Consider the following 22,373-nt stretch of genomic DNA (forward strand, 5'->3'; position numbering starts at 1 on the left):
ATGTCAGTTATTAGTATGCTTCTTATTGCTTGTTAGGCCCCTTGGAGCCTTAAGAAGAAGACCTTCCCCTAGGATGTTCTGTCCCCTGACAGGGACTCTGACACCTTCCCTGGGCTGAGTGTTCCTGGTACGTGCTCACGAAGGTAAGGCCCACAGGGCGGAGGAAGCAGCCATTGGCCAACACTGTCTTTCCAGCTCAGTGCTTCCCAGATGGTGCCCAGAGGGGAGCTGGCCAGTGACACATTGGCAGAGCCTCCCTTCCTTGCACAGTTCACCGAGCCTCGCAGGGCCCAGGAGCTTCAGGCTACAGCCCGCTCTGCCAAGGAGGCAAGATGCCCAGCCCGGACTGATGGAAGACAGGCCTAGTGAGCTCCAGGGAGCGGCCTGTGCCTCCAGCCTCCAGAGAAGGTACAGGTGAGGCGCTTGTCCAGCAGCCTCCCCAAGCTCCTAGAGCTTCCCTCTGGGCGGGGTGGGGGGAGCTTAGTCAGAACCCAGCCCCCGCCCCACCTGACCTGAGTCCATGCATATCTTAATCCTTTTTCTGAAAGTGATAGCTCTTAGAAAAGAACCTCATAGTAAAAAGAGATAACCCTATCACTAAACACATGAGAAGTAGTTTCTTCATCTGAAAAATTGAGACAATAATATCAATTTCATAGAACCCTTGCAGGGATTAAATAATATATGGCATACAGGGATTGGAACAGTGTATGCCACATAGAAAATGTTCAATAAATATTAGCCACTATCAGGGTCTGTATTATATTCATATTTGTATCAACATTATAGCATAGTGGTAAAAGCAGACTCTAGAACCCTCTGCCCAGGCCCAAATCTTAGATGTCACTCTTCCTATTTGTGTGGGCTTGGGCAAGTTGCTCAATGCCTAAAGCCTTGATCTTCTCATCTACAAAAACGAGGATGATATTTGTACCTCCCTCTCTGACAGGATTGCTGAGAACATTAGATCAGGTTATATAAATGAGTCACTTAGCACAGCATCTATTACACAGAAGAGATTAATAAGTAGAGGCTATTATTCTCATTACTGAGCATTAGCATTATTGCCCAAGGTCACAGAGCCAGTTAGGACTAGAAGAGGTGCTTCCTGACTCCCCACTGCTGCTCACTCCACCACCGGTTGCTGCCTCTCTCCCAATTAAAAGTCCTGGCTCTGCCCTCTGAGAGTCACTGTTCTTGAAAACGAACTCCATTTTTACTGGGAAGTCACAAAATAAATTGTTGCCGAGTCTAGCAGTCAGATCCAAATTGCATAAAATACATTTCTTTTCATTAGGCGAAGCCGCCTGAGGATCCTGGCTACAGGGAGAGGAGGAAAGACGGACGTTCAGCAAGCAGACTGAGCACCAAGAGACCTGGCTGGAACCCTCTCCTGCACCTTCCCTCCCGCTGTGTGAGCTTGGGAAGTTATTCTGCCTTCCTGAGCCTCAATTTCCTTGTCTGCAAAATCATGGTTGGGTGAGAATTAAACCAGGTAAAGCATCTGGAATATATTGGGTCTTTAATAAATGGCAGGTATTATTATGCTTCACAGCTTGCTTTGTTGAGCAAGCTATGTATGGGGTTTGATTTTTGTTGTTGTTGTGGCTGTGGTTTTGTTTTTGTTTTTGAGTCCGTTTGGAGTTTTGTTTTGCTCTTCATGAAAAGATGAGGATTTTTGTGATTTCTGCCTATGAGTGTATTTCTACTGTTACCAAGGGATTCTCAGCCCCTGGCAGACAGATCTCTTTCCATTTGAAGGGACAGACCAGGTCAGGCAGCGTGTACCTCTGGGAAGCTCAAGGGCATGGGCACAGTGAAGCCCAAGTCCTTGTCTTGGCCATGAAGGTACCCTCTCCTTTGCTTCCCACTGGAATTGTTGCTTTAACTGTGTCACCCATGCCTGCCCCCCGAGACTGCAAGCACACAGAGACATACAGGCTCACACATGAACACTCCCACTCATTACTGCCTGCCATTTCAGCCTTTTATTCCTTTTTTAAAACAAAAGGTGATATATGTGCATGTCAAAAACATATCAAGCTCTACAGTGAGACATAATTCTCCTTCTCTCACCTCTGTCTCTACTGTCCCTTTTTCCTCTCCCTCTCTTCCCTGCCTTCAGTCACTTCCCTAGAGGCAAATGCATCTGCCACTTCTCCCGGCAGGAGGTTTAGTTTATGGACCCTTGAAGCCCTAGGTGACTTTTTACTTCCTTGGCCAATATAGCAGAGCAGGGGTCTTGCTAAGTGACTGCTGAGACTAGATCACAAAAAAGCAATATAATTCTACTTGTTTTCTTGGGACAATCACTCTTGAAACCCAGCCACCATGCTGTGAGGAAGCCCGAGCATCCAAGGATGAGTCATACCTGGAGAGTAACCAAGCCCACAGACCACAGCCCTGGCAGGATTCCCCGTTAACAAGCACACCAACCCACCAGTCACATGCATGGGTCATCTCAAAGTGGATCCTCCCATTCCCACTGAGCTGCCATAGTAAAGCCAAGCCATTACTGCTAAGCCCTGCCCTAGTCACAGATTCATCAACCAACTAACTGCTGTTGTTTTAAGCCACTAAGATTTGGGGCAGTGTGTTACACAGCAATAGATAACTGATACACTGCATTTTTAACAAGATATTGCCCTTTGCCATCTCTGTGACTCTGGATGACACCTAAGTGAACCATCCCTGTCTAGCTCAGGGCAGACTTTCTGTTGATAAGCACCAAAGCCACCTTAGCAGAGAGACTTCAAGAATCCTTTTCTCTACCATGGGATTGATGAGCAAATCCTGGGCCTCTTCCGCACATACATATGTTTGCACCAACATCTTTCCCAAGGATGCCTGGAGCTCTTCCCACTTCTGGGTAAGCAAAGCCAATTTTCCATCCATATTTGCAGAAGTATTTGTTACCTAAGCAAGAAGCAGCCTTGCAAATGCTTGGGTAAATAACACAAGTCCAAAAACAATACTCCTGTGCCAGTAGCCACGAGATGCAGGAAATGACAGCTCTCTTGGGACTGCTCAGGCTCCCTCACAGACTCAGCGAGGTCCTGGCTGAAAGGAGTGTGTGACAACACCACTCTCCGTAGAGCAGGAAGCCAAAGACAGGAGAGGGCACCGCGATTAATCACAAATACTTGAGCTTGAATCCTGGCTCTGGACTTACTAGCTGTGTGTCTTCAGGCAAGTTACTTCACCTTTCTGAACTTCAGTGTTCCATTCACTTCCTGGGATGACTTTCCGGGATGGAAGTCAGGAGACCTGGATTCTTCTGTGGGTTGAACTTTAGTTGTTAAATGAAGCGGAAGGACTAGAAAATAGTCTCTAGTTTCTCCTTCTTTGGACTGCTAAGAATGTCCTATTGCCTAATAAGTCGAATATCCTTTTAGTACTAGATGGCAGAAACCACTTAAGCCAAAAAAAGGAGAAACGGTTGGCTCAGAGAAACCAAAAATGGGTTGAATAGTCAAGCCTCAGGAACACAATCAGACCCCGTAAACAGCTGGAACCTGCGTCTCCCGTGTCTCTCTTCCTCTCACTTGCTCACTACGTTCACCCTCCCTCCCCAAACTGTCTTCTCTATAGTCGAGGAACATTCATATCAACAACTTTCTGTTTCCAGTTTGAACCTAAACCCACAAGGAAGAATGACTGACCGTCCTCCCTTCCCAAGTCCAACCATCCCAGCACAATGAGTCATTGGCCCAGCCTGGGTCAACTCCCAACACCTTGGCCTATCAGCCATGGCTTTGGGGTAGGGTCTTGTGAGAACATGGCAGCTCTCCTGGGAACCATCTGCTACCTACCTAACCAGTGTGCACATCAGAATGTGCAGCTCCTGTTGTACACCCTAGGGAGGGGAGAGCTCTTATAGCTCCATTATTACTTTTCAAAATGCTCCCACTCTTATCCTCATATAATCCTTATAACAGCCTCACAATGGAGATAGAACTGACAGTTTTGAATCTGATATAATGCGAGAGTCTTGCATTCAGGGAAGCTGGGTGCCATGGCCAAAGACAACACAACCTGGTCCAAGGCAGAGGCAAATCCAGCTAAGGAATCGGTGCCTGAACTCCTCTTCCAGTCTCCTTCCCAAAATGCACTGATTACTTCACCTGATAGTTGCAGAATGCTCATGAATGAAGACCCAAGAATGGAATAGTTGGTGAATCCCACGTGTCCCTTACCCTGGCAGCTGTGGATGCTCCCTTGAGGGTTGCTTTCTGGGTCTGATGTCTCCTTGCCTATAAATAGCAGACCCAGGGACTCTCAAGCCCAGAGAAGGAACAGTGCAAGCTTCCTAGGGCTCTACCAACCTGCTAAGAATGGAAGGAAAGAAAGCAAAAGGAAACCCTGGAGAGATCCAGAACGGCTCCAAGCTCTGGCAGAATAGATGTAATCATTGCAGATGCCACTCCATCGCCTCCCTCCAGACCTCTCCCCCTGGGTATGATGGGGAATCTGCTTCTGGTTGTCATTAAGCATCCCCAAGGCGAGGCAGAGTTGGTTCCCCTACCTCCCTTCTTAGCTTGCAGCATCTCTTTCAGCTCTTTTAATACCGCATGGTGGTTAAGCTTGCTGGCACGAGAGCTGGTCTGCCTGACGGTCAGGCTTTGCCAAATTATTTTCCCTGTGTGCCTCATTTTCATCATTTATATAAAGGGATTGATAAAAAGAGTATTTATGTCATGGGTTTATGGTGAGAATTAAATAAGATAGTACCAAAAAAAGTGCTCAGTACCATGCCTGGCACATAGGAAGGGGAGTTATTATTATTACTTACATAGCTAGGACAGTAGCCAGTAACTACAGAGCAGAGTGTTTTTTATCACTTTGTTTTCATACTACAAAAGCAATACAACCACAAAGAAAGGGCAAACATAGAAGTTGAATCCTCAACAGAATAACTGACCTGGTCTGTTCGACAAGTTAACGTGATGAATAAAAAGGCAGGGCTATGCTGTGCTCAATTTAAAGAGAGTTATGAGACATGACAACCAAATGTAATGTCTGGTCCTTAATTGGATCCTAGTTCCAACAAACATTTTGAAAAAAATGTTTTTGAAAAACAATTGGGGAATTTGCATATGGACTATGTATTAGATAACAGTAACGAATTATTCCTAGCTTTGTCTGGTGTGATCATGGTGTCGTGATTAGGCAGAAACATATCTTTATATATTTTTTAGAGCTATGTATTGAAATATTTAGGGGTAAATACCATGGTGTCAGTAACTTTAAAATATTTCATCCAAAAGAGGAAAAAAAAAAAAGATGAAACAAATACAGCAAAATGTCAACAATCACTAAATCTAAGTGATGAGTTTATGGGTGTTCATAATACCAGTCTCTCTACTTTTGTGTATGTTCGGAAATTCTCATAATAAACAAAACATGTTTATTGTAAAAAATTTAAAGCTGCAAAAAATATGCTGAAAATAATTCTACCACCTAGAAAAAAATCACCAATAATGTTTGATGTATCTGTCTTGTTTTTGTCTGTTTTAACATCACTGCAATCACAAAACACATGAAATTCTGCAGCCTGTTTTTTAAAGTTATAAGTATTTTCCCTTGTTATTAAAATGTCTTTGCAAACATCATTTCTAATGGCTATAGAATATTCCTTTGAGGGGATGAACTAGAAAACCTTTAAGTTCCCCCACCGAAAAGTTGTAATTATCATTAAAATGATATTGATGAAGAAAGTGATGATGGCTTATATTCATTGAGTGTTTACTAGGTGTCTGGAGCTTGCATATGTGTCATCGCTTTTAATCTTTGCAACCTCTGAAGTAGTTGCTATTATTATCAACTCCATTTCATGAAAGAAGAAACTGACACTAGGAGAAATAAGTGACAGGGTCACACGGCTAGGAAGTAGCAGAGACCAGACTCATACTTAGAAGTACAAATGTAAGCTCGCACCTCTAATTTCATTCATTTATTCATTCACCAAACATGAGCAGGGCATTTGCCCTGGGTCAGGTGCTGAGCTGGGCTGTGGCCCACACTGTGAGCATGGACTGCCGCGGGACCGCTATCAACTTAAATTCGCTAGGCTTGATAACGCCAAGAGCAGTGATTCCTGGGGCCTGAGTCTACAATGCCTGCCTTCCTTCTCCACAGCAGATAAACATGCCGAATCTCAGACTTCCCAGAATGACTCTTCCTGCCCAGGGAAGAAGGGATCCCTGGCAGCAGAGAGAGGGTGTGGGTGGGGGATAATTTATGATTGATAATTAATGACACCAGAAATCTTTTAATATTCATATTATTTATTCTTAGCCCTGCCTGCCTGCACCGGCACTAACAGTTTATTGTTAATGAGACTGGGAGCATTTTTAAATCAACTTAATTGACATTTTTATGGTGTTCAGCAGGCCCTAAACACAGGATTTTCAGCTGGGGAACTGAACGTGAGCTACAGAAAGGGACAGGGCCCCATGGAGCCTGGTGCAAAGGGAGGTCACTGAGGAGCAGCCAGAGAGAGAGGAGCCTCGTGGGTCCCCGGCTGGACTCAGGAATTCTGTCCCACTCCTCCTTCCTAGTCCTCCACTCTGTTCCCAGCTACCCAGCCCTGGACATTCCGACTAGTGCTGCTACCTCGGGCATGAGCCTTTAACTGCTCAGTGCCTCAGTTTCCCCATCTGTAAAATGAGAATAATAGTTGCTTCTTCACAGGGTTGTTACCAGGGTGAAATGAGTTCATTTATACAAAGAACTTGGAACCGCACCTTGTACTTTGCTGACAATATTGTTATTGTTCATAAAATGAATTTTATGAGATTTATTTACATGGTGGATTTTAACGCAATTTGCCGAAGATTCCGGATTACCTCCCATAAAAAGATTTTTATATGCTCACCCTATCAAACTTAGTAATGGCCATGTGACTTGTTTTGGCTATCCATATGCAGATGGAACTGACATGTGTCACTTCCCAGAAGATTTAATAGCCAACACATTTTTCACTGTCTTTTTTTTTTTCCCCTCTGCCATGAGACTGGCAACGTTCCACACACAGTTCTTCCATCTGCCAGGTCCCAGAGTGAAGATGACATGGAGCAGAGCCACTGCCGACCCACGATGGACATACATAGTGTGAGAAAGAAAGAAACCTTTGCAGGTGGAGGCCATGGAGCCTTGGGGGTCATTTCTTACTGCAACAAGACCTCGCCTATCGTAACTGACACAGAACCTAGCCTTAAAATACCCTCAGTCCAATGGGGAAGACAGAATAGATAGATAAGGGTTGTGACAGTAGACAGCAAAGGGGCTGTGGAAGTCCCAAAAAGGAATGCCAGATCTCGCCAGGAAAAACCAGATGGGAGGGGTCCTGAAACCCTTACGTCCCATCTGAGCTGGGAGGAAGTGTTACACGATCGGGTGATACCTAACATTTATTGATTGCTCCAGGTAGTCTCTATGTATTTCCTCACTTAAGCTTCAAAACAGCCCTAGGAAGTAGTTATTATCATTATTATGATCAGTCCCGTTTTTAAATGAGAGTACTAGAACGTTTAAAGTTTAAGTAACTTGCTCCAAGTCCCTTTGAGGAGATTTGGACCCAGGCAGAGTGCATATACTTTCCACCACATCACAATGTCTGCTGCATCTGAATCGCTGGGGGCCCGGGGGAGTGGGCCCATTGAAATGAAGATGTACAGGCCCACCCCCAACCTGCCACTCTAGGCAGAATTCTCAGAAGTTCCCCAGGATCTCCACCTCCTGGAGTCACACCCTGTATAATCACCTCCCCTGCGGGCAAGTGGGCTTCAGGACTCGCTTCTAACCAGCATAATACGGTAGCTATAACTGGGTATCTGAATGCTATCTAGAAAGTAGGGAAATAAGGCTAGAGCTGTAACTCATGAAGACAGAGCAGTCACTAGCCAGAATGGGGGCCGTTTGGTCATTTTTATGGTTCAGACAACAATCCTATTTTGTCTATGTTCAGATATAATTGAGAAGGGGTCTTGCTTTGTCTTGACCTGTCACGGTCAGAGTGGCCTTGTCAGATATTGGTGATCTGCGTAATTTTTCTGCTCAACAGGAGAATGCCAAGGCCAGGCTGTGAGGATCAGGCCAGTTCCCGGCTGTCAGGGTCTACTTTTCTCTTTCTCAGAAAAGTTCAAAGTGAAGAAGACAGCAAGGAAAACCTGGAGAGAGAGGCAAGAGCCACTTGCCTCAGGGCTTGTGCAGAAGGACCTGGCCTCTTAGAGGCTGTTAAACAGACAAGGGCTAGCTAGTTGGAGGCCTCGCACTCTGACTTTGGGGGACAAGAGAAAGGTCTCTCCTTCCTTCGCCTTTCCCCACTGCTGGAGGCTGGCATCACTTAGGGCAGCGGTCCCCAACCTTTCTGGCACTAGGGACCGGTGCTCCTATAAGAAGCTAATGCCTGATGATGAGGTGGAGCTGAGGCAGTGATGCTAGTGCTGGGGAGCAGCTGCAAATACAGACGAAGCTTTGCTTGCTTGCCTGCAGTGTACCTCCTACCTGGTTCCTAACAGGCCCATGAGTCCATGGCCCAAGGGTTAGGGACCCCTGACTTAGGGCTCACCTGGGAGAATTACAATCACGTTGTTGGCCAAAGTCAATGGCAACCAATCTCAGGAATTTAAATACTGACCACCCAGCTAGACTTTAGAGCTCCACCTCCCCCACCCACAGAAGCTGGCTATTCATTAATCCCATCCTTCATTCTTCAATACTTTACCTAATATTTATTAAATGCCTACTGAGTGTTAGGTACTTTGGGCATTATGGTTAGAAAACAAGACCAATGACTGTGTCAACTAAATCGTTTTCAAGAGAACCACTTTTCACCAAATCACATGCTTCTGTCTCCCAGACTGCACTGTCCTCTTCCTTCTCACCCCGTGCCTGCCTGGGAAAATCCTAACTATCCTCTGAGGTTCATCTCTGAAGCCTCCTCCTCCTTGGGATTTCTAAACTTCTCTGGACCCATAATGGGACCATTTGGATACCACAAACCCCTCCACCCAGAACCATCTCATACTAAAAGGTGCTGCATGATAGAAAGGTCTGATGGTCTTGACACTGGCTGGGCCTCAAAGACAGATGGCCTAAACCAATCACAAGAGAGAAAAGGCCTGAATTAGGGACATGGCTCCCTAATCACCATGAAGAGATATCTCTACCCTGGGAAGCCCCAGGAACTCGAAAGAAAGAATCTGCACACCAGGGAGCAGGGGCCAAGTGAAATGGATTGAGGAGCCAGGATGGGGCCCACTTGGTCACTTTTATGGCTTATAGACTCCATGAGTTGGAAGATAAGACTCAAGAGTTGAAGGTAAGGAATTCATTGTACATTCTTCTGGGCTACAGACCATTTAGTCATAAAGACTGATATTCTCAGCCCTCCCTCAGGCAGAGTTGAGTTAATTATATTCAGGAATTGTGATGGCTGCAGGGTCGAGTTCCTGGTGTATGCAGGGCTCTGGGAGAGCCACCAGGCAAGTTCAGGTCATTCTCTTGAAAGCTGAGACATTCCCCTGAGGTCTGGGGCTCCCCAAGGTACTTTTAACAAGCTCCTTTTCTGCTTAATTAGCCCAAGTTAGACTCTGTTAAGAACTCTAATGGGTAACCCCAAAGTCCACCTACTCAGGGGTCATTAACTCCACGGTGTTCAAATTTCCAAATCTTTTTCTGGTCATTTATGAATTAATACTTTTTCATAAAAAGTTGAATTGCATTTTATGTGATGTTGTATAACTTACCACAGTTTATTTGAGCAATGCACCAATTATTTGAAGTGTTAAGCTTTTTCCTACTAATCCTCTATTTTTGAACAATTTGATTGTTCCAACTAATCCGTGATTGTTTCCAGCCCTCACACTGAGTAGAATTATTTGACTGATAATGGATTACAAAAAAAAGAAAACTCCTTCCCACCCCCCAGTTCTTTAAGGCAGACAAAATATTAAAGGCTAACCACCAGGTTTTACGTGTTCACTACGTGTCAGGCACTGTTCTAAATCCTTAACATGTATTATCTCATTTAATCCTCACCCAAATCCAGAGGGAATGGTGAGAGGTGGGTCATCCTCCTCATCTTTCAGATAGAGAAGCCGAGACCTAGGATAAGTCCGATGCTTGCCCAAAGCCACACAGCCTAGGAATACCAGAGCCAGGGTTCAAACCTGTATATTCTGACAAGAAGCTCTTGGCATACAGCAGCACGGAGGAGCCACAGCTCTCATGGACACTCAGAAATATTGGTATTGGAAGAGCTCTTAGGCAGCCCTGGGCCCTCCAACATTGGCTTCAGACACTTGATAAGATCTGACATATATTCCTCTAAATTTCTTAATACCCCTGCTACTCTTTTCCTTTCTCTTCTCCAGGACTAACTCAGTAACAGATAGCTGGCACTAGGCATATGTGCCACCTATCTCTTGTCTGAAATCTATTGCAGACATTGCTTATCAGTCATGCTCTTTTTCCTGATGGGTCTGAACTGATCCTCAGAATTTTTCTTAATACAGTACTCCAAGTACCCTCTAACAACCAGTCAGAGTTGACATATGAGATAAAGCCTCTGTGCCACCTCTACTCGAGACTACGAGTTTTTCCAGATCAAGAACTATGCATTATTCAACCCTTTTATAACATTTTTTAAAATAATATCAGCAACAACTAGCATTTTCTATGCTATTAACACGCTTCAGGCACTGTGCTTAGTGGTTCTGTGGCAGCCTAACCCTGCCTGGCCATTTCCTACTGGAACGAGTTCGTTCCTAACTGACTTCCCCCACCTCAAGGACTCTCCAGCTAACATCTGTTTTTTCATAGCTTGCCAACCAGTCAATGTCCTTCCTTATTTCAATAGCTGTGTAGGAATGACAAGACTGTATAAAACTGTTATGTTACAATCAGGGCTCAGCTTTTGGATAGGAATCACTGAGCTGATGCCGGCATCAATAAGTGCTGCTTCCTGCTTATAGCCTCGATGTCCCATCTCTCTGTTCAAGAATCCTGCAACTGTTTATATGTATTTTCTCCTTTAATCCTTACAGGGAAGATATTTATAATACCCCTTTCTCAGATGAGAAATGTAAGGCACAAAGAACTTAATGCATAAAAAAATTGTACTGCTAGTCAAGACTGCAATCTATGGAGTTTGACTGACAGAGCGCACTCAACCACTATGCCACATGGCCTCTACTCCTCCTTCTAACCTGTGTCCCCAGGCTCCATACAATGTGTGGCATGCGGTAAGTACATAATCAGCATTTCATAAATGAATGAATGCATGCATGAATGAATGACTTGGTTCAAGGTCTGGCTCAAAGGTGGAAAGGTAAAGTGAGACAAGCCTCTCTAAGAGGCTGAGCTGTGGGAGATGGTTTCTGACTCAGACTCAGCTCCGGGCAGGAAGAACTGCCTCCCTGATTCTCAGCCTGAGATTCAAACTTTCCAAGATTATAATTATCCTGCTTGCCCCACCCACAGCCCTGCTTCTAGGAGCCACTGCTCACCGCCTGGGGGCTCCAGAGGAGAGGGGGCGTCTGGGGGCTGGCAGAAGGGAGGGCCTCAGGGGTTCTCTTAGTCAGCAGAAGGAATGAGGAACAAGAGAGTAGGCTGCAGCCCTAGGTGGGGGATGGAAGCCATGGAGGGAAGGAGCCACAGGTCACCACAAATCCCTCTCGAATACTCAGACTCCATCCAGGAGGTGGTGAGCATGTGCAGCCTTGAGCAGGGATTCCGTGGGTGTGGCCCTGCTGTGCCCCTAAAAAGAGCCTTAGATGGTTCATTTCCTCTACCTGGGCCTCCATTACCCCTCCTGAAAGTAACAGAGGAGCTAGATCATTTCAGAGGGCCTCTGAGCCAAATATTCTCTAACTGGTACATTTCTTGTAAAAGAAACAAGTTTGAGTCATCTATCCATCCCCAACCTCAGCCTCAGCTTGGATCCAGACTGGCGCTTTGATGCAGACTTCCTTCTGCCCCCCACCATCGTTTTCACCACCCAGTGCTCATGTCAAAGTTCCCTACTACTATTAGTCATTTCTCAGGGCCTCCCCCTACCAGGCCCATATTGAGGGGCCAGAAAGTCTGGCACTGTATGTTACTCGGACAGGTATTTTAATATCAATAAACTATTTGTTACGTATTCTCACCTCGTTTCTGGACTTTACGGTCACCCTACAGAGGTACCCTGTACATACTAGTGGGGAATCTAATGGACTTCGTCATCAAACAGGCTGAGTTCACAACCTAGTTCCTGTGTGACTTTGGGTAAATCTCTACATCTCGGAGTTCCTCATCTGTCCAATAGGGACTGGACAAGTGCAGAGGTAACAGGCATATGTGACTCAATGTACAAGAACTTATACTGTTACTTCTTATCATTTTCCCAAGTGCTAAGAGTGTTTCCTATTCAAAACCAGGAAGGTAAGCAAAGGCCCTCAAGGAACATCTAGCGAAATGCCAAGGTGCCCACTTAAGCATCTGAACACAGAGTATGCTACAAAGAGAGAAAGGTGCACCTGCTTGAAGGGAAGGGAGCAGGTGATGCGGTTATGGCTCGAAGTCCAGTTCCACCTCATGCTTGAATGAGTACCTGAGTCTGTGTCCTCGCTCGCAGAATGGGGTATCAATAGAACCGAGCATGGGGCAGTGAGACTTGAAACAAGGCAAACACCCAGCACAGGGCCTGGTTTACAGCAAACAATGTCAGCAGTAGCTCTCATTAAAGAGGGGCCATTAGCATCTGGGCCACACGATAAAACAAATAATCTGGTCACATTCGGTGCTCACAGCACACGTAAGCAAATTGAGAAAGAGAATCAGGAAAGGAGAGAGAAGTCCTCTGGGAACTCTGGGTCTAGCCTGAAATGAACCTGGACAGGTCAGGCTGCCAAGAATCCATAGCTTTTCTAGCATTTCCATCTGACCACAGCCAGCTGCTCTGCATCTTCTTTTAGGCTAGCACAAAGGGAAACGGGAAGAAAATGCAGCAAGAGAAATTCAAGGAGACAGAAGGGAAAACTTCCTGACTGCAGTGGAAAACGTGGAATGGGACAGGGGCACCGTAGCACCACGTCACCCTCGTTTCTGAAGTGGATCCTCCCTCCGTTCTAGCTTCCCCCGACCCACCAGCTGCAGCTGCAGCTGCGTATCTGCATCCCATGCACCTGACACCATCCCTCCTTGGGTCTCCATGTGCCGACATGCTTGTTTCAGGGCTTTTTCCAGAACCATGGAATCTCACTCAGTTGGGTCTCCATGCACAGGGCAGCCTGGAATGGCAGAGGAGTTACACCCCTGGGCTACCTTCAACCATCGTGGATCAATGCTCAGGATCCTGTGTTCTGGAGGGACAATTCTGTAGGGTCCCAGAGGCACCAAGGTCCAGGGCTCATCAACACACCTTGTATTGGCTTCCTCCCTCCTAAGACATACCCTTTCTGTTCCCTCTCCTGCCTCTCCCGAGGTCCCCTCTGGAATAAAATACCTGCACCCACATCCCTGGTCTCAGGTTCCACGTTCAGAGAAGCTTCAACTAGGACATAAAGCTATAGTGCCATCATCAGCTGTGTACTTGCTCCAGGATACCCTCGCTGACCTCTCTCCCAAGCCGCCTTGATCCTGCATCTCCTGTTCCATCCAACATCTGTGCAGATGTCTGCATGGCTGACCTCATTCCACTCCACTGTATTTCTGAGCTCACTCCCCACTTGGCTCCGAGGCAAGGTTCCTTGTCACCTGAGGGTCTGCTGGCTCAGGGGACCCCTTATTTTATTGTGGTTGTGACCACCGTTATCAACAAACACATGGGCTCCAGGGGCCTCTGTATTGAAATTTTGCTTTTAAAAAGGTAATATTGTTCTGTGTAGAAAAAATAGAGTTATGAGTTCACTTGATTACCTGATTCTTAACTATCCCCTGTAGGTTCAATAAAAGAATAGTTACGTGAATAACGACATTCACTTGGTAGACAACTCTGCAGCCATTTATAATTTTTAAGTAACTTATTAGGTAATAATTTTTGCTAAGCACTAAGTATATACCACATACTGGGATAAACGCTTTTACACACATTATCTCATTTAATCCCACAATAACTCTATAATATAGGTACTAGTATTACCATCATCAACATTATTTTCCCCTTTTTACAAATGAAGAAATTGAGTCTTGTATAAAATCATCAAATAATGCTCTAAATATAATATTGAGGTAAAGAGCAGGGCATAAAATGGCTTATTCAATATATGTCAATTATGTTTATATAAGTGGAGGGTAAAAGACGAAAAGGTAATGTATTAAAATGTTGGCCATGGTTGTCTCTGGATAATGGGATTACAGGTAATCTTTATTTCTTTAGAGTGTAACTTGCTTGGTGATCATGGCCATTCACACCTTCAGGTTGGTTCTCTGATGCTCTGTCTTCTCTGTGAGATGCAGGTTGAGTCCACAGCCCCACCTTCTCCTCCGTGAGATGCAGGCTGGGGTCTATGACTCCATCTTCTCCTCCGTGAGATACGAGTTGGGTTCCCATGGCCCCACCTTCTCCTCTGTGAGATGCAGGATAAGTTCTCAGCGCCACCTTCTCCTCTGTGAGATGCAGGTTGGGTCTCCATGGCTCCATTTCCTCATTTGTAAGAAACAGGTGCCAGAGCCTTTGATCCCTGAGGGCCCTACTGAGTGAGATATTTCAGGATTCTACAGTCTCAGTGACAAGAGAGGAAACTGCCAGGAGCCAAAGCTCAGCATCCAAGAAGGGCTGAGAAATCATGCTAGGTCAGATCGTTGAAAGGACGCAGGACTCCAACAAAGTAAGAGTCGTGAAAGGTTTTGTTACAGGCAAAGGACACAGAGCAATAGAGTAAGGAAACTCCGAGCAACTTTAGGAAGATCCACACCATCCATGGGCAGTTGTTAAGGGCTCCTTCTCAGTCACACTAGTTTGGTCTCCAGACATGGACCACCTAGATGCGTATGGGAGATCCCAGGCTCAGGGATGTCACAGTATAAGTTTCAACGAGACATTTCTTCATTTTACCTTCCTCTGGTCACATAGCCAAAACCAGGCAGAGTAACTTGGCATAATAACTGAAACCAGGTGCAGACCATCCATCTATGTTTTCCAATAAACTGCGCAGCAAGTTGGTACATGGCGCCCCCAGGCAGTTCTGGACGTCAGACAGCACACTATAAACCACTGATTAATACAACCCACCCCTTCCTGTCCAGGTCCATGGTTCCAGAGTCTCTGGAGATAAGCACAGAGTTACATAGACCAGCGGCAAGTGTGCCCTATCTTTACAGAGACCAATGATAAAAATGAGCCTTCCTGAGCCCCCTAAAGTCACAGCTCAGCCATCTTCCAGATGAAAACAGCACTAGATGTGCAAGAAACCCCCTGGTCACAAAAAAAGCAGTTGGACATGGCCTCCTGAAGCCTCCTGGGCCCAGACTGGAATGTCTCTCTCATTCATCACCAATCCTCTGCTCCTGGCAAAGTGAGAGTGAAGGAGTTTAGGGTGCAGACTATTCTCCTGCCTCCTCACTCCTGGATCCTCTCCCCCCCACCCCACTCCATAAATGCTTTCTGCAATATCTCATAACCTGGCAGGCAGAGAAAGCTTTGGATGAAGGGAGAACCGACCAACCTGAATTCCACCTTCATTCAGGAAATATTTATTAACTGTGCCTCATGTGTCAAGAGCTGTGCCAGATGCTAGAGAGTTCATGGGACTAGGGAGAAGTCATCCCTATTGCATGGTGCTTACAGTCTAATAGGGGAAACAGATAACTAACCAATAAACAGTCAAGGAAATACATGATTTCATGAAAGAGAATGAAGGGATTTGGAACCTTTAAGAGATCAGAGGCCAAGAGGGAGTGACCGTCTCTGAGGGACTGACATTTAAGCTGAGACCTGAAGAATGGGAGGGCTAGCACAGATGAAGAGCAAGGGAAGAGTATTCAAGTTGGAGGGAACAGCATGTGCAAAGGCCCTGAGGAGGCACAGCTTGGTATGTTAAAACAACAAATTAATATTAATACTAATTAAGATTTCCAATTGTTCCCTCTGGAGGCCAGTGTAGCTAGAAGACAGTGGGTATCCGGGGGAGTGGTGGGAAATGAGGCTGGAACGCTAAAATGCATCACGGTAGGCCCTGTAGCCATGGCAAAGAGTTTGGGTCTTATTTCAGGTATGATGTCATGAACTGGGTTCCCCAGAGGCAGAACCTGAGATGAGGCTTTGGTGCAGGCACATATTTGGAAAGTGATCTCACAAAGTAGGAATGAGGTGTGGAAAGATTTGGGAGAGAAGGACATATATATGTTCACCATCAAGATGACCACTGGGGCCAACAGAGGCTCCATGCTGCCAGACCTCTGAGAAGTGAGCAGGGAGTCTCCCAGAAATCTCCTCCTGAAGAAGCTCCCTTTCTCAGCTGGTAGACAGTTGCTCCTTGGGTCGTTTTCTCTGCATTTCTGCACTTTTGTGCAGGTTGGACAGGTTCTGGCAGCATCCAAGAAGGCCCCAAGGCAGAAAGCATAAGACGCCAGACACATTCTTGAGGTGGGCAACTGTGAGCAAGAGTGAGTCTCAGCCCAGAGAAGGGCCACAGGGATGAGATGCAGGCGTGGCGGACCTCTGCCAACAATGCGGAATCCCAGAAAGTCTTTAAGTGGGAAAGGCTCGTCTGATATGCAAGTTAGATGGCATCTGCCCAGTTGTGCACACAAAGGAAACAAGGAGAATCTTAAATCTATTAAGCACCTACTCCATGCACCAGTACCGGGAGCTTTACATACATTATCTTTGATTCTTCACAATAGCAATGATTATCCCCATCTCACAGATGTGGAAACTGAGGCTCAGAGAAAAGAATTACTTTGCAGAAGGTCTCACGGACAGGGAGCCCCTTATCGGCCCCCACTGCTCTCATCTGAGGCTGTGGCAACACTAGGGGGCTCTGCCACTCTGTTTTTGTCTGGGGGCGCTGCACTCCCCATGGGTCCTCCCTAGCTCAGGTGGCACCAAGCAGCCAGCCCTCCAGAGCCCCCAGGGCCCTGAATTTTGACTTTCTGCCCCTGCAGGTGTTTGCCTCCCCCACACGCAGAACTGTGCCGCCAGGAAGACTAATTATAAATGCCGGGTATTTATAGTGAGTTTCTCCACCCAGTGCTTCCAGCACCTCAAGGGAACTATTTACAGAATCCTCCCAGCACCTCGGAAAGAAAGGCAGAGCTTAGGAAGGGAAACTGAGGGGAAGCAGAAGGGGTGACATCTCCTGAAGTAAGGACCCTCAGCCAAGGAGGTTTTGCAGGGTGTCCTCTGAGGAAGCTCTAAGGATTGGACGAGACAGCTGTCAGGGCAGAGGGGTTCGAGAGGAAACCTGTGACTACACACCTGCCCACAGACACAGACTGGGCCATTTCCCAGCATCGGCCCATTTAATCTCTGAGCCTTAGTTTTCACATCTGTAAAATGCGGCTATGATAGTGCTGCCTCCCAGGCTTATGAGATTTAAATGAATTCAAACAGGTAAAGAATAGAATTTGGCAAGGAGTAAACTTTGATAAATGTTAACTATTTCTTAGTATCATTATTCTCATCCTTACAAGTAACCCAATAAAACAGGTAAGTATTATGCATTAGGTTTGAATTTCAACAAATTAATAATAATAATAATTAAGATTTCCAATTGTTCCCTCTGTGTCGTACGGCTGCGCCACAGGGCTATTAAGGAACCAAATTTATAAAGGCAAAAGCAGATGGTTCCTTGATGCCTCCAGCCACATCAGAGGAAAAAGGAAATGGGCAGGGGCCAGAGACTTATTTCTGGTTCTACACTGAATGTCAAAATACAGTGACCCATGAGGCACGTGACAAGTGAGTTGCTAGAAAAAGGAAATTGAGACAAGATCTTTGTAGGCTGCCACACACCCATGCCTCCCGTCTTATAACAGGGAGCAAGGCAAGAGCCAACCATGGGTCATCCAAGGTGTCGGCCGTTAGCTAGCTTCCAGAGCCTAAACCACAGAGCCCTGAAGGTCCTCCCGAAATGCAGAGAATGAAGCAATGATCTCGCACCTTGCCGAAACACTGTGAGGACAAATGAAAAAGAAAAACATTACAAAGCTCCTGGTACATGCTGGGTGGTCACTATTATCAGAGCCTTGTTTTCATTATTATTTATTTCTTATCCAGTTTTTAGTATTTTTCTATAGTAAAACTATAACTATTCTTGACATTAAAAATAATTTAAAACTCTAAAGAAGGATAGAAGCGGGGAAAAAAATGGCTCTTCCTCCCTCTCCTCCCTCCACCCAAACTGTCATTGATAAGGTTGCTACTGTTTTCGTTTTCTTGGTTGGGGCAGAAATCCTCAATCTGTAAAGTCCACAGTGTGAATTGCCTCCCAAGACAGCCAGTGACCCTCTGCATGACCCTAGGCAAGTCACTTTCCCTCTCTGGGACATGTCCTCTTGTGCACAAAGAAGTAGCTAGGCTAGACCAGGCGTTCCCAGGCTTTGCTGCACATTAAACTTTGAAGTCCTGATGCCCAGGCCTCACCCCCAGCCAAAGAATCAGGTAGGACCCAGGCATCAGTGCGTTGTTAAACCCTAGGTTGTTTCAACTATCAGGCAGGGTTGCAGGTGCCTACCCTGGGCCTTCTCACACTCCGATGGGCACAGATTGTCCTCGGTCTGTGCTAATGTAGATTCTAGTTCAATAGGTCTCAAGTAGGGCCTGAGGTTCTGAATTTCTAACTAGCTGCCAGGGGACACTCGTGCTGCTGGTCCAAGGAGAATACTAGGAACAGTAAGGGACTGGATCACTGGTAGGAAAACTTTGTTAGCCTTGGAATACTCTCATCAAAGGGAATTTTACATGAAAATTTATTTATCAGAACTGGTCTGGTTGAAGAGAGAGATCAAAAATAGGGGTCCCACGTTTGGACTCACCTCCAACCCTCTGTTAGGCAGAATCATGGCCCCCCCAAAGATGTCATATTCTAAGCCTGAGAACCTCTGAATATGTTGTTACATGGCAACAGGGAATTGCCGCTATTGCTGGCTTTGAAGACAGAGGCGGGGGCACGAGCAGGCAGGCAGCCTCTAGAAGCTGAGAAGGACAAGAAAACAGATTCTCCCCTAGAGCCTCTAGAAAGAACACCTTGGTTTTAGCAAGTGAGATCTGCTTCTGACCTGCACAACTTTAAGACAAATTGTGGTTTTTGTAAGCCACCCAGTTTGTGTTAATTTGTTAACAGCAGCAATCGGAAACTAATTTCCTATTTCCTCCACTCCATGAAGCATCTCCCAAAAAGTTCTAGATCACTCAAAACCGGGTGGACTAGATGACCTTCATCGCCATGGATCCATGATGGGGCTGAGATGCACTAAGTCTGCCCTGCACAGCTACCTCCTAGGCTGCCAGTATTCCAGGGCTTGCTGACACATCCTGGTCTGGTGGTATCAACTTCCCCAGGATTTCAAGGCAATTCTGCCCCCCATTTCTGGCAGGAGGGGAATCCTGGTAGCCTCCTCAGCAACGTGAAAGCTATTTTCAGCTCGGCATCTGAGCATTTCAGCAAAGAGCAGTTTCGATGTGTCTCTTGGCCCCCCTGGCGGGGGGAATCTCCGTTCTCTCCTTGTGGTAAACATGGCCAGATTGAGTCTAACACCTGTCTGCTCCCTACTGCCATGGTACCTAAAGCACCTCTGGTCCAACCAACCAGCCCAGAGCAGGACAGGGGTGAGGAGGAGACCCCAAGTCTTCTCCCATCTAGTAGTCTCCCCTATCCCAGAGGTAGAGGACTGAACTGTTCAATAAGAGAGCAAATGGGCAGAGGTCTTGGGGGTAAGAGGTCCTAGGCAGATGAAGTCTCAATATGAAGGCACTAGAACAGTTGTTCTCAGCCCTGCTACACTCTAGTTTCATCCAGGGAGCTTTTAAACTCTTGATGTTCAGACTGCTGACTCCAAACCAATCATATCAGTATTTCTGGGGCATGGCCAAGGTGGCAGGGTTATTTACACACACACACACACACACACACACGCGCACGCGGACAAACCTCCCAGGTAATCTCAAGGTGAAGTCAGAGTGAGACCGGCTAAATCAGTGGTTCTCAGAGTATGGGTCATGGACCAGCAGTAGCAGCATCATCTGGAAGCTCGTTAGAACTGTAGACCCTCAGGCTCCACCCCAGACCTGTCGAATCAGACTCTGCATTTTAACAAGATCCCCACTAGAGTCCTTGGTGCATTAAGTTGAGAAGCATGACAGTGGAACGTTAATAGTTGAGGTTGCTGGCTCTAGGTCAGACTGCCTAAGGCTGGGAAGTGTCTCCACTGCCTTTTACCCATGAGGCCTTGGGCGAATGACAACCTCTGAGCTGCTCTGCTTCTCCCTTTGGCTTTCTCCCACATCCCACAGGGGGTTAAGCCAGAAAACCCCAGGAATCCACAATAGTCCAGGAAACCCACAGCCTATCCTGGAGGAAGAAGTTCAGGTAGGCCCTGAAACTGAAACAACCTGAGGGGCCTCCAGAAGAAAACAAGCACGAAATTCCAATATAAAATCAGGTGTATCAGGAAATGGATCTAACTTAAAGTATTCTTCCCCTCTGTCTCTTTAAATGAGTATCCTCATCAGATCCCGACTTCTAGTTTCAAAAAAAAAAACTGTCTTGTTATGTATATAAATGGATTTACAATCTTGGCCTCATGAAAAATTAACAATCCAACCATAGTAGCTGAAAAATAATAGAAGCTTCAGGATATTCAAGAGAAGGATTATAAAAGTCAGCACTTAATTGAGACTCCTCTGTTGATGTCATCAGAGACCTGGAAGAATGTTGGAAAAGCCAGTGCTTCAGAGGAAGAACCAGGCAGTTCTCTGAAGAATTTTAAAAACAGGAACAAGGATTTCTCAGTTTGCAGGGTTCTCTGGAAGCGGGCCCTTTGGGATGAAGGCAGGCAGGCTATACTTAGAGAGAGACGCATGGTGAAGAGCAATTCTGTTACTATAAATTCATTTCCAAAAGCCAAACATATGTGTGTGCGCACACAGAAATACCATATATATGGAAGAGATAAATCAGCGTATGACATTTAGCCCTTCCTAAATTGGGAAATATATAAAAATTACTTTTTTTTTTTTTTTTGCTAATGTGGGAATAAGAAGGAAGACATCTCACTTCAATAAAGATTGATCCGGTAGAGAATAATCTATATTCTTAAGGGTAATTCATTCATTTATTCATTCACTCACTCAGTCTGCAAAAGTTGAGAGCTTCCACGTGCCAATGAGGAACAAGACTGATATAATTCTAGTCTTTGTGAAGCGTGTGGTCTAGCACCCACCTCTCAAACTACGGTCCTAGACCAGCAACACTGGCCTCTTCTGGGAACTTATTAAAATACAAATTCTCAGGGCCCATCCTAAACCTACTAAATCAGAATCTGTAGTTTTGCGACATCTCCCAGGGATTCACATGCACAAGTAAGGTCTGAGAAGCCCTGATCTAGAACAACCTAACTTCTCAATCTGCTTAGCCATGGAGGAAAAATTGCCTGGAACTGAGATTTCACCTATGACCCACAGACAAGGTGTCATTAAATAGGAAGATTAATAAAGTTAACTATATACAACCCAATCACTCCTCCCACCAATGCAGATTATGAATCCAAGACGTTGCTGATGTATGTCATTGCAAAAGACTGTGAAAGCCAGAAACAGCGATCAGGAAAGCTGGGAGGTATTATACAACTGTTTCATGGTTCATCGGTGCCCATGAGTCCAGGGACCTTCTCAGGAAGGACAAGACAGGTTCGAGTTGCAGGTCAGAGGGCTAGAGGGAAAGTTTGTTTATCTTGGTACAGAAACTGAAAAGAGTCAAATTCCAACTCCAACACTCGAGCCCACTAATGGATGCACTGGCTCCAAGATCAGCAGAGTAACAGATGGGAGTGGAAGGAAAAAAATATTTCCCCTAAACTTGCTGAGTCCGAGGAAGATGTCAGAAGATTTGGACTCAGCCAGCATGATTAATCTTACCAACTCTACCTTGAGTTTCATTTTTAGTGGGGGAATGGCATCAGCTTAAAAGTTAATTACAAGTAAGGAACAAATCATGCAGCTGATGCACACATTACAAACAAATTAAGTTCTTAAAATAGGCAACACACCACTTGGAACAATGATTTATAAACCCAAGGGTGCATGAAAATAATTGTAGAAGGTGAGCAGACTAATAGACATGTGAATTAAATGATGGCAAATTGTAGATATTAACCAAAAAAGAAAGAGAAACATGGTCGACCTCTCATTTTGTAAACAAGCCAAGTGGAATGATCCAGGATGC

This window comes from Pteropus vampyrus, unplaced genomic scaffold (assembly GCF_000151845.1).
Source record: "Pteropus vampyrus isolate Shadow unplaced genomic scaffold, Pvam_2.0 Scaffold40, whole genome shotgun sequence".
Classification (NCBI taxonomy): Eukaryota; Metazoa; Chordata; class Mammalia; order Chiroptera; family Pteropodidae; genus Pteropus; species Pteropus vampyrus.